Below are 14,263 nucleotides of genomic sequence, written 5' to 3' on the forward strand. Positions count from 1 at the left end.
TTTTCTGCAATTTTTAAGGCAATAACAACCTATTAATATTACAAGTTTAGGTCATGACTAACACCCTTAGCTCAGCAGTATCATCATCATCATTGGCTTTTACAACTCTTCGTGAGTTTTTGCCGCGTTTACTATTGCCTTCCATTGATTCCGATCCTGTGCTATTATTTCCCATGTTCTTACTTCCATCTTCTCCAGGTCTTCCCTGACTGCGTCTTCCACCTTTTTCTAGGCCTTCCTGTCGATCTTCTACCATCTGGTCTTTCCCAAAACACATTGCTAATCAGTCTGTCGTCATCACTCCGTACCACGTGGCCTGCCCATCTTAATCTATTGGCTTTTATGTATCTTACGATGTTTCCTTTCCCGAAGAGAGTCTCTATTTCATTGTTGCATCTGCTCCTCCATTCATTTGTCACGCTGTCCCTGCAAGGACCATATATAATTCGCAGGATTTTGCGTTCCCATACTAATAGCTTATTGATTTCTTTCTTTCTAAATGTCCATGTTTCACTTCCATCAGCAGTGTCCCTTATGCCAATATTTTCAAAAATAGAATCAATACTCCTCTATCGATTACTTAAATGGCATACGAGGAACATTTCTTATGAAAAAGATTTTCTTTCCAAAAGAAAATGCAATTTTGACACCGATTTCACAGAACACTCCACAGTTTTCACATATTGTACTCTCATTGATTTCATCTTTCCGTACTCTCAAAAGCATAAGAGACAAAATCGTAGTTGAATTTCGTCGGAAATCCGACGGTCAAAAGGAAGTCAGCTGTCAAATTGGTAATTACCTCGCACCGCAATTATAAATATTTACAGGTTAAGATCATTCATAATATTATAATTAACATTTTTGTAAACGATTTAATCAGTGGAAATCGAAATGTCAAAACAAATCGAAAATGTAATTCTAATTACGAGATTTCCTGATGACTCGGTATAACTAACTAGTACATATATAAATAAAAGTTATGATTACAAGCTTCGTTATCTAAATAGTAATTTTTTATTAAAATTTTAGTAAAGCTCAACAACGTGAAAACTAACGTGGAAAACTGATAACGGACCTTATTGTAGTAAATATCACGATTTTTTTCCAAAAATGCGGTGTTGTTCGTGTTGCTCCCCAATCACTGTCATAAACCTTTCACCTGGTCGAGTTTGTGTGGAATTTCGGAGGTTATCTTCTCTCATAATATAAACCATATTATTATATTTCAACCATTTCCCGAGTTCTCCTGATCGGAATGCCAAAATATTATATCGTCGTTCCGATAATTAGAATTGATAAAATTGAGTAATTTTGGTGAACCTTTGTTAGGTTAGGATATTTTACCCTTGTCTTTTTAATTTACTTCCTTTGTATACAGGGTGTCTACATCTTTACTTCCTTGTTGTTTGCTGTTAAAATTGTTTGTTCACTCAATTAACTGTGATTTTTGTGCTTGATGCAATGAGTCGTTGAGACGAAAAATTCGGCGGAAATAAAATAAAACCATTTGATTCATCGAGAGGAATACGGCCATTTACCGCAAAAATACCGTTTAATAATACAACTTGCTTGTTTTTCGTCAGTCAGTTTCATTAATTTATCATGCACTTCCTTCTATTGTGGGTTTAACAATGTTACATTTATTCGAACAAATTCTTGTAATGCCTCTCGATCATATTCTTTCATGTTTCAATTCTCAATTGGAAGCGTCGCTTAATTCACGAATTGGCTGTGACATTTCAAAGAACCGCATATGACTTATCCGTGATCTTCCATCAAAAGATAAGTCTGGTTATGTATCTCCTCATTTACCTTTAGATTGGGGTTCCTTGAACTAACACGCCAAAATCGAATACCTAGGTCACATCATGAGGAACAGCGAAAGATATGGGTTGTTGCAATTAGTTCTTCAAGGAAAAGTAGAAGAAAAGCAAGGAACAGGAAGGCGAAGGATTTTCTGGCTGAAAAATCTACGTACGTGGTTAAACACAACAACTATTTTTCAGAGCAGCAGTTTGCAAAATACAGATTGCCATGAAGGTCGCCAACATCCGGAAAAGATAGTCACTACAAGAAGAAGAAGAACTAACACGAATTCGATGTAAAATGTTATTTGACATACCATCCTTGTACTTGTTCCACAGTTCACGTGGATTTGATGGGAAGCATGCCAAAATAATGATCACAAACAATGATCCTATCTGACTTGAAGATACAGAACCAATTGCTTTAGTTTTCAATCCAATTAAGCTGTTAACATGCTGCACTAAATGATGGACATGCAACACCTTTGACAGTTCGAAGTGTTTAAAATGATATCGATCCATGAACATTCACCAGCAACGCATAGTGTCTCCACTTGTCGAATGAATTATGCAAATGCAACCAAGAACATAGGTAAAAAATACATCCTGATAATCCGGAACAGCTTCATAGAACAAACTTTCTTTTTTCTTGTAAACTTTTAAGATATGTTAATGTTCATGTCTTAAAAGAAGGTCTTAAACACTTTTTGGCCTTCTCTTTTAATTTAAAGAGCTTCACTAATGCTTCTAAAAGAGTATTACTCTTACAGGTTTGGACTGATGTTGTTGTGTAGTCACAAAACGAAACGTTTTCGCTAATATATGGAATAGTATCATCTAGGTTTGTTTTTTTTTCTCCTCTTATCTGACTAAGACCTTCAAGAATTAGAGTGTGAAAGGTTTCAAACCATTAAAATTGTTTTATCACTACTTATATAATATATACACAAGTATATTTCAAATATCCAGCAGGTGAATGCAGGGGTTTACTCGGTCATTTATGTTGGCAAAAAAATAAGAGTCTACTACTTCATTAATTGTTTCAATACAGTCAGCTTTTTTATTATTTCAAAAGATTCTTCGGTTCACTATAAAAAATAATAGTGTGTAAGTTTATAAGTAAACGACAACACTGTTGGAATTCATACTTAAAAAACAATTTGTAGATTTTCAAACAACTATAAGATTACGCAACATTAAAAGCAAACGCCCAGCGAAAACAAAAAACTACAACCTAGCAACATTGTTCATGTCTTTAATGTCTGGTACTTTAAATTTGTCAGGCGGCTTTATTGAGCTAAGATGTTTGCGGCCATCCAACCAAGAGAAACACTGCATTTGGACTTTTGGTATTTTCTGTTTTATGAAACGATAGTATCCTGCCATGCACGTGTTGGAAAGAAGGACAAATTTGTATCTATTTGTTTTTTAGAATATAAGATAGGAAGTGGTTATTTATGTTGTGTATGTTGAGAGAGTGATATATTGGGCTCAAATTATCAAAGTAGGTTATGTTATTTAGAGCTGTGGGATGTTTTAGAATATGGCACATTTCAAGACGGGATCTCTTATAGTAGTTTTGTTATTTGGAAAGCATTTTGACGTCTGTAAAATCGATTAGGTGTTTCTTTGAAATAGGAGTTTCCCTTAAAAATGTGATTGTTCATTATCGACCTAGTGTCCTAATAATTACAATGTTTTTTACTTTAATTACGTAATTTAAGGGTAATCTGACGTTGTCATGTAGCTAATTCCAATTACTAGATAGTTTTTCACTGATGATGGTCCGATATTATTGGAAACGTTATGAAAATTTATAAATCCATTTTGGATCATTTTTAAAAATTTTAATAAATTTTTGTTTTGATACAGGGCAGCGACAGCCGCTTATACGTATTTCGAACTCTTTAGGTCTCCTCAGAGCGGTATAGCCACTACTCTGAACCAAAACAAACATCTTTCCCGTCCTAGACAATAGTTATCAAAATAACTATATACAGACGTAACTACGCCATCTAAAAACAAAAAGAGAAATCAAACGATTTCTATCTAGCGAAACCGAATACAAGTTTTTCCCACTGTCCTTTCTCAAACTTGCAAAGCAAACAGCTTGATAAATTACTCGGCAAGGGAATCTAAAATTGCATTCCACATGCCGTTCATCATGAAAAATCTAATACCGTGATTATGTTTTATTACTTTACTCCGTTTGGAATACCAGAAACTGAATTCACTACGAATTTTGACCATGATGAACGGCATGTGAAATGCAATTTTAGATTCCCTTGCCGAGTAATTTGTCAAGCTGTTTGCTTTGCAAGTTTTAGAAAGCACAGTGGGAAAAACTTGAATTCGGTTTCGCTAGATAGAAATCGTTTGATTTCTCTTTTTGTTTTTAGATGGCGTAGTTACGTCCGTATATAGTTATTTTGAAAACTATTGTCTAAGACGAGAAAGATGTTTGTTTTGGTTCAGAGTAGTGGCCATACCGCTCTGAGGAGACCTAAAGAGGTCGAACTACGTATAAGCGGCTGTCGCTGCCCTGTATCAAAACAAAAATCTAATACCGTCATTATGTAATAAGTACGGAGTTTATGAAATTCTTTGGGCATACTACCCCCAATCTTATATAAGCCAAACAAATCGTAGAATCCAAAATAGGATTTCTGAACATTTCATTTCTGTTCGCAATTCTGAGTCAATTTCAGCTCTAGGGCTACACCATCTTCATACAGGTCACAAAATTGATTTTGCAAACTCAAAGACCATAGCCCCCATCCGCTTCTATAAACCAAGAATTATCCAAAAAGCGAATTTTTTGAATTTTCTCAAAAATTCGAGAATTTTTTTGCCGATAACTCAATTTATTTTACAGCTGACAAAAGCACTGATACACGGAGGCGTATTTAATGATAGGGGTTTTACACGAAGTTGTAAAAAATAAATGTTTCCTTATTGCGTCAAAGAAATTGGAGAAAACCAACAATTTGACCACAACACGTTTTTCTTAAGATGAGTTGTCCCATTTTTTCTACCGAAAAGTATACCATTTCTATATCTATCTATCAGAATAGGCTACAGAATATGCTACAGATGAACGAAGAATGGACCCAACAGAAATGTATCAATACCTAAAGGAAAAAATAAACAAAGCGGCAAACGAAGTGCTGGGTATTGAACAACATAAGAATACATATTTGGAGAAATACAGCGACGACTTAGAAAAGATGATTAAAAGAAAAAAAAGTGCATTTCATAAATGGCTAAACGACAGAACCCCAGGAACACGGGGAGAATATGTTACCCTCAGATAACAAGTTAAACAAAGAATAAAGCTCGAGAAAAACGAATACTGGGAGAGAATGTGCAGAGACATAGACAACACGATAGGGTATAACAGATCAACGGAAGCATGGAAAAAAATAAAAAACATCAGAAGTAATAAACGAAGTAAAAATACCATACAGATAATTACATCAAAAGAGTGGACAAAGCATTACACAAAATTATTGCAGGAGAATAGGCCGGAGTATATCTCATACGACCCTGTGACAATATTAACTGAGGAAGCAGAAATCACAGAGGAAGATATAAATAAAGCACTAAAGAAATCCAAAAACAATAAAGCACCAGGACCAGGGAACATAAAAATGGAACTGCTGAAATATGGAGGCGCAAGGATAGTATCCTTTATACGAATGTTGTTCAATAAAATCGAAGCAGGAGAGAAGATTCCCGATGAGTGGAATTTATCATACATGTCCTCCATTTTCAAAAAAGGTGACAAAAGGTCACCAAATAACTACAGAGGGATCAGTGTAAGGCCTTCAATAGCAAGAATCTTTTCATCAGTTATAAAAGAAAAACTAGAACAACACATGGACGGAGAGGAAGACCTGCTACAAGATGGAAAACATACGTCAGAAATGATATGATAGATAGAGCCCTCAGAGAAGGTGACTGGGAGAATAGAGTGCTGTGGAGGGCGAAAACGGCGAACTCATAATGGGAGAAGCCGAAGAAGAAGAAGAAGAGAAAAGTATACCATGCGATAAAGATTTATTAATGTTAAGCGACAATACAAGCTATTAGATAAAGTCAGTACAGAGCTTAAAATATTCGATAGTAATTTAAGATGTAATATTTTGTCGCGGAAGAAATAAGACGAAATTTTCCAGATGTTAATGATTTGATAAATAATATCAAATTTTTTTTATAAAATCACCATTACGAATTCAGTTTTACAAAGAAGTCTTGGTAACATTCCATTACCTTCTATACTTGTTACCTATAACTATATCATGGAAATAGTGTAGAGTTTTGAAATGAACTTTTCAGAATAAGCTCTCTCCAAAAAGATATGTTGCATATGAGTAATATCCTTTAAAATCAATAAATTCATATAAAGAAAAGAAAAATACAAAATCTTTTCATCCGGAACGTAGTAATTACAGCACAACGTTTATATACAACCCTCAAAGCTCTATTATTACCCTTATGACAAATCGAAGTTCCGAGTAACTGAAGAAGAAACAAAAAAACTTTTTTTACTGTCAGTTGAGATTTATTTATTTTTAAGTTTTTTTTTTAATTTCGTATAACTTAGAAATCTGGCGAATATTAAAGAATGATCATTTAACGCAGAACCATTTATAGAACAATAACGCAGTGCGAGCAACGAATACAATGTCCAAATCTTCCGAAAAGTGAAAGATGTGCCTTTATTGCACAGAGGTCAGATATATAAGTGAGAAGAGAAAAAAATCAGGTTGGAATGTCAACGAGGAGACTGGCTTGTAGAGTACGATATCGTTGAAATTCTTGAGAATTGGATTGATCTTGAATATCGAAATCGATGTAAGGGCCACAAATACTTTCAAGCGCAACTCCTTCGTATATCAAGATGTTGTCATAAATAAACTGGGGCGGGCACACTTTGCCAATAAAAAAATTATTCAACATAATGACGGTATTAGATTTTTGTTTCGATACAGGGCAGCGACAAGCCGCTTATACGTATTTCGACCTCTTTAGGTCTCCTCAGAACGGTATAGCCACTGCTCTGAACCAAAACAAAAATATTTCCCGTCCTAGACAATAGTTATCAAAATAACTATATACGGACGTAACTACGCCATCTAAAAACAAAAAGAGACATCAAACGATTTCTATCTAGCGAAACCGAATACAAGTTTTTCCCACTGTCCTTTCTCAAACTTGCAAAGCAAACAGCTTGATAAATTACTCGGCAAGGGAATCTAAACTTGCATTCCACATGCCGTTCATCATGGTCAAAATTCGTAAAGTAATAATACATAATGACGGTATTAGATTTTTGTTTCGATACAGGGCAGCGACAAGCCGCTTGTACGTATTTCGACCTCTTTAAGTCTCCTCAGAATGGTATTTAAAATAATTATTATTTTAGATGAAGAACAGTATGTCACTTTGGGTAATCCTAAATGAAATGAAGGAAAACGATGGACTTTATCCAGATAACGTAGAAGAATGCCCTGACAATGTTAGATACATACATAAAGGACAAATTTACAGATGAAATCATTGTCTGGTGCGCAATTTCTATCAGGGTATATCCCGACCTTTTGAGGAAAGAGTGAGAGATGAAGCTTTGAATAGTCAAAGCTATATTCATAACTGCTTTTCCAAATTATTTAGTTTGTCCACGAACATCATGCTAATAATGATATCATGTTTTGGCCAGACCAAAACTAGACTAGACAACACCACATACCTTTTGTTCTTAAAAACGATAATCCTCTAAACTTGCAGCAGGCTCATCCAATAAAGGAATTTTTGCTCTTCTATTTAAGAAGGTTTATAATGGAGGATAGGAAGCCCAAGATAAAAAACAATTAAGAATTTTGGTGGGTGAACGGTGATTTTGGCAGGCAAAGTGTGCTTTCTGTGTGTCGAACTACTGAGAAAATGGACAAAAGGAATACGGAACTCTTTACCCTTTGGTACTCTTATGGTATCGAGGGAACCAAAAAACCATGGAGACAACTGCTACTTTTGCTCCTGCGATATCAAGGGTTTCAATTAAAAAAATAAACACAAAATTCAATATCCTGATGAATGACTTACTGAACTAAATGACTTAGTGAGAGACTTGGGCCTATCGAAGGATGCTGCACAAATCTTAGGATCACGACTGAAAGCTATTGGCTCCAGGTTGTAGCATTTGTAAATTTATTGGAATCCCCTCGTATATGTGATAAATTGAAATCCCCATATATATGTTTGAAAAATCGAAGAATAATTTTAATGTTTCTCAGTTCCTATCTTACAAGTTAAAATACGCAAAAAGTATTTTCAATTCCTTCTTAGGTCGGCTCGAGTTAATATAAACCATTTTAGGTTTGTTTATATTTTACAGATGTTACTTTCTCGGTATTTCTTTTAATATTTTATTAGAACTGCTTGATATTGCGTTTTCTAATAAATGATTTGCGTTTCAACCATCGTTTGTTTATTCCAACTTATGCGATCAATTTTTAAAGATAATTTCGTCACTCTCGCTGGAGCCGCGGTCAGGTCAAGAGTGATAGGCTTCAGCGTTATGTCCAAATTCACGTCGAATTTGTAGTATTGAGTCATAAGTTTTGTGCTCAGTGCCGGCTTCGGCCTCAAATGGTCGGTCTAATTCACAGTGTAAGATGCAGTCCTTTTGTTCGTGTGTTCGTGTCCAGAGAATTCAACTCCAGTTTCCAACCTTGGGAACTTAAGTGTTTTTGTGAAATACAGGTAACTTTTTTTTGTGTCCAATTTAAAGTAAAGACAGACATTTTTTTTGTAATATTTTGCTTTCATAACAAGTCAGGATTTGTAATAATTAATAAATTGTAAAATTTTAGGGTTGACTTTAGCTGTCAATTTATTTGTTCAGTTTTTTTTTTAATTTAATGTTAACATATGACAGCTAGCTTTATTGTTTTCGATATTTATTTGTTTGTTTGTTTAAAAAAAAAAGGTTAATCTCTGTGCGATAACATTTGTAAGTTTTTGTAGTATCTCCAACTCCTGGAGGTTGTAAACGGATGACATGTAAGCTTTTTCTGTATTTTTTGAATTGTAACTATTCATTTAGTATTTTTGCATTGTCTATTTTGTAACTGTTTGTGGTGACACAACAATAAATGTTAAATTTTGTTTCTTAACATTTGGTTTATTTTTTTAACTAACCCTTTTTGTCTGAGTTGAGTTTCATTTGAAAAAGATATGTTTTGCATTTCTGATAATTATTTCCCTAGTTACAACTAGTTGTTGTAATGGATATAATTAGGCACCTCGAAGTGGCGCCCTTTTTAAAAATTACTAGAGGTTTCCTGTTTCTTTTTGTTTCATATTTTTGTAGTTGCCCCAATCCGACCCCTTTGTCGTTTACTTATCCACGACCCCAGCTCTCCTAACAAACCTTGAGTGCCTTTCGCACAAGTAACGATTATTTTTACTTGCCCTATCTTCGCCACCATAATTTTTGTCACCAATTTTCTACCCCTAATAGTAATACCCCATGTGGTAGGCAAAATAATTTCGTTACAAGGTACCACATTTTCGTGGTATAGGCATCGTGAAAAAGAGTTCGCGGAATATTTTTCTCAAAAGGACTCACTGGTGTATTGTCATAATAATTCTGAAGTAGTCATGAAACTGGGAGCTGACGACGATTCCACATCATGGCGGTTATTTATTGATCCTTCTAAGAGAAGTCTGAAGGGTGTCTTGTTGCACAATGGTAATACTTATCCTCAGTGCCTGTTGTACCCTCCGTGTACCTCAAAGAAACATGAGAATCTTGAGCTGTTGCTAAATAAAATAAAGTATTGGGAATATTGTTGGCACTTTGTGGAGATCTCAAAATAATATCCATGCTTTTGGGCCAGCCGTATGGATTTACAAAGTATCAATGTTTTTTGTATGAGTGGGACAGTCGAGCACGAAATTTACATTACGTTAAGAAAAAGTAGCCATTCACAAAAAATTTGCAACGTGACTAGTTGACCCAAAATTGGTTCTTTTGCCTCCTCTTCACATAAAGTTACCTTGATGAAGCAGTTTGTCAAAGCTTTAGATAAACAAGGTGACTGCTTTAAATATCTGTGCAACAAATTTCCTGCAGTTTCTGAATTAAAATTTAAATAAAATTTATATAAGGAATTTTTGTAGGCCCTCAAATTCGAACCTTAAAATTGGACGGATTGTTACAGAATAAAATGACCCAGGATGAATCTGAAGCATGGAGTTCTTTCGTAGAAGTCATAGACAGTTTTATTGGAAATAAGTCTCCAAACTATAAAGAAATTGTAGCCAACATGGTCGACAATTATAAAAAACTGGGATGCAATACAAGCGTCAAACTTCATTTTCTGGATTCCCACGTTGACTTTTTTCCCGAAAATCTTGAAGCTGTCAGCGAGAAGCAGGGAGAGAGAATACATCAAGATATAAAGGAGATGGAGAGACGTTACCAAGAAAGATGGGATATAAGAATGATAGTTGATTCCTGCTAGACCTTGAAGAGAGACTCGACACAAAAATCCATAAACAGATGACCACAAAATGCAGTTTTCATGAAAAAAGAGAACGGTTTAATTAAAAAAAACCATGTCTATACTGAATTCTCTTTTTAAAAACAACTCAATTTTTTAGTGTAATTTTGTATGAAATAAAGTTTTCTAAATTTTTTTGGCAGTTTCTATAAAAAATTTCAAACACACTTTTCTTGAAAACCTGACGTGCTGGAAAAAACTAAGTACAGATTCGTGATCAGCACATCACATTTACTATAAAGTACATTCATTTAGCAAATTCCCATCTGTAAATATGAGCACGTGTTGATATTCGCCGTCTTATTCGTCAAGAGGCTATTAAATATAATTTATTACCTTAAGCCAGACAGATTCTCATGTTACAGATCCAAACTTGACAGCATTTTAAATTCAAATTGTATCGTGTTCATTTTTAAGTTAATATATTGTGTTATATATATGAACATCAGGCAGTGGCGAAGGAAAGTATCCGACAGGGCAGAATGGAAGAACATTGTTAAGCAGGCCAAGACTCACAAAGGGTTGTAGCGCCATTAGAAGAAGAAGAAGATATTGTGTTATATTTATGTTATAGTTATTGTTAAGTTATTTACTGGTCGTGTTATTTTTTAGAATTTAGTTTAATTGTGATATAATGATTAAATTTCAAGAAATTCTTACACTAACAGTTTCAAAAGTAAATATTTTAAAAAATCATATGATACACATCAGTACGACCCTGTTTGGCTTTCACGTGCTTCTATTGACAATTGGGAATTTGTAAAATGAATGCGGATTAGGACACCTATTAAACTTAAAACACTTTTTCATGAAAAAAAAAAATGTAGGCCTGTGTAATTCAAGGTTTTCACCATTTTTTTAATGTTGTAAATTAAGTGAAAAATATAGTTTGGTAGTTTGTATTCATTTACTTTACTATATTCGCAATTTTAAACCGGTTTTCAGCAAATTTCTTCTTCACATTATCATGCGTGTAGCGAGTAATTGATATGATAAAACCATTGACATAAATATACTGTTTCGATAATTAATTATTGTTTATTTTACTGAGAATGGAAAATAATTAAGTCATACAAATAGGTTCATTTACCGGCTTTCAAATTATTATCCTATTGTTGGTACAATATAGTGAATGCACATTTCTACTATTTTCATGCATAAACATTCGTTTCCGGTTGTCTTTCGCACTAGAGCGCTTTTTTATTAAAGGTTAGTTTATAGTTTTGTTTGCAGATGATTACATTATCTTTATTACATAGGTAATTACATTAGTCAATAAAGGAATGAATAAAAACTAATTTTGAACTTGTATTCAATCTCATATGAGGACAGTAAAAGAAATATACTTACTAAAATTGTATAAAAGAAGTACTGTTTGTGTTCAACATTTGTTTTCACTAAAATGTGATCGGAAAAAAAATGATTTTCTGAGAATTAAAGATTTAGAAACTTCTTCCGCTTCAGGTACCATCTTTGCTGCAAAAGTTGGCTATCATCATAACTATTTTAACTTTAGAAACAAACGCTCTGACGAGTTGATTCGAACTGTTGTTACATTAAAAATATCTACAATATATAATGGGTTGCCTAATATGGCCTGTTATTAAATTTTACTAACCAAACAATTAATTGAAGTTATACTTCTAGACGCGCGCTCCACGTTGGAAATTTGTATGAGAGTGAATCTGTGAAATCATTACATATGTAAGATAATGAGCAAGAGAGAGACAGAAGATAGATTTTCTCTCTCTTCCTCTCTCGAATATGTTCTCTGTTCCTTTTGTATATATATTTAATATTATATATATATATATATATATATATATATATATATATATATATACAATATTATATATAATAAAATATTTATTAAGATTATTATTTATGTGATATGTTTTGTATTATTTATTAAATGTTCATAATTATATTAGTCTTTTGTATTTCAAAATAATAATCTCAATAAATCACCTGTATGACCCAGAACTGTCAATTTTGAAATAGGTTTGTGTCATGTCCTCGGTAGTATAGTAGTCAGTATCCCCGCCTGTCACGCGGGAGACCGGGGTTCGATTCCCAGTCGGGGAGAGACTTTTTTTATTAATATTATTACATGGTAAATTAAACATATGCGTAAGTAGAAAAGTTATGTATATTATTGTCATTTTTGAATTTTTGATTTTAATTTGTATTGTATTATTATACTGAATTATGTTGCACTGTATTGTAGTGTATTTTTTTATGTATATTATTGTCATTTTTAAATACTTATGAATATTGCATTTTAATTTGTATTGTATTATTATATTGAATTATGTTGCAGTGTATTGTATTTTTATATTAATAACAAAATAAACAATGAATTTTACTGCAGAGTATCTGTAAAAAAATTGCATTCAACTCCTTTCATACACATATGAAAATAAAAATATACATTTTCATCAAAATATTGATTGAATCCTTCATTTACTATACTCGTATTACAGGTCAAATGTTGTTTATTAATTGTTAGTAAGTTGTTGTTAATTCTGTTTCTCTTCCTGCTATGTCTTACCTATAGCATTACATATGTAATGATTGTGCAGATTGACTCCCAAATAAATTTGTAACGGCGAATGCGTGTATAGAAGTGTAACTTCTACCGGCAGTCCCACTGGACTGCCACACCCGTTTTTTTTTAATATTTCAAGGTCGCTGTAGTCACATTGTATAAAGCTAAAGGGGACAATCAGGACTGTAAGAGGCATAAAGTTATAAAGTTAATGTCGCACACAATGAAAATTTGGGAAAGGACTGTGAAGCAAAGGTTAAGGAAAAAGACATCAATAGGAGAAGAACAGTTTGGGTTTATGCCAGCAAGGAGGACAACGGATGCCTTGTTTGCGTTGAGACGGGTAATGAAAAATACAGCGAGACAAGAAAAAGCTACATTTGATATTTATAATCTTGCGAAGGCGTACTACACAGTTCCTCGACAAAAACTATGGAGGAAGATGTATGAGAGAGAAATGGGTTCCTGAGAAGTGCGTAAGGCTCGTGAAACATATGTATGAGGGAGCGTACACCTAAGTCAGGAATGCTCTCGGATTGACCAAAAGTTTTCCAGTGACGGTTGGTTTGCATCAAGGCTCTTCACTGAGTCCTTACCTGTTTAATCTTGATATGAATGTACTGACAGAGAAAGTAAGGAACTCCCGTAAGGGAGCAAAGAGCTCCTTGGTCAATGCTCTTTGCTGATGATATCGTGTTAGTAGAGGAGAACAAAGAAGGGGCTATTGAAGAGGGAGGACTTAAGATTAGCAGGTCGAAAACGGAGTATATGTAGTTGGGGGGAAGAGGAATGGTTGCGGACGAAGAATTTCTTGAAGAAAAGTTAGGACAAGTAGAAGAATTTAAATACCTTAGCTCCTACATAACGGAAAATGTGACAATATATCGAGAAATTGCCCAGAAGATAAAGGCTGGTTGGTTTAACTGGAAGCGAATGCGCGGAGTACTTTGTGATCAAAAAATCCGGGAAAGGCTGAGAGTAAAGATATACATGAGTGTGGTGAGACCTGACTTAGTGTACGGCAGTGAAGTGTGGCCTGTAAAGAAGATCCAGGAAAAGAACATGGAGGTAGCTGAAATGAAAATATTACGGTGGATTTTGGGTAAGACTAGAAGGGACAGGATCAGAAACGACTTCATTAGGGAAAGAGCCGGGGTGACTACAGTCACAAAAATGATTCAAGAACAAAGACTGCAATGGTTTGGTCATGTCAGACGTAGAGATGAAAACTATGTGGGACGAATGATAGACCTGTTAGAAGTTAATGGTAGAAGAGGAAGAGGAAACCCGAGGAAAATATGGAAGGACCGTGTGGCAGAGAACTTGAAAGAGAAAGG

At 34.2% G+C, this 14,263-nt stretch overlaps 1 protein-coding gene across 2 annotated transcripts in view; it reads right to left on the bottom strand.

Moving 5' to 3' along the window:
- Nucleotides 1-14,263, bottom strand: part of LOC140450397 (FK506-binding protein 2-like) — a 321,290-nt gene that overhangs the window by 236,057 nt on the left and 70,970 nt on the right. The window lies entirely within an intron of this gene.

The sequence above is a fragment of the Diabrotica undecimpunctata genome, chromosome 9, assembly GCF_040954645.1.
Source record: "Diabrotica undecimpunctata isolate CICGRU chromosome 9, icDiaUnde3, whole genome shotgun sequence".
In the NCBI taxonomy this organism is placed as follows: Eukaryota; Metazoa; Arthropoda; class Insecta; order Coleoptera; family Chrysomelidae; genus Diabrotica; species Diabrotica undecimpunctata.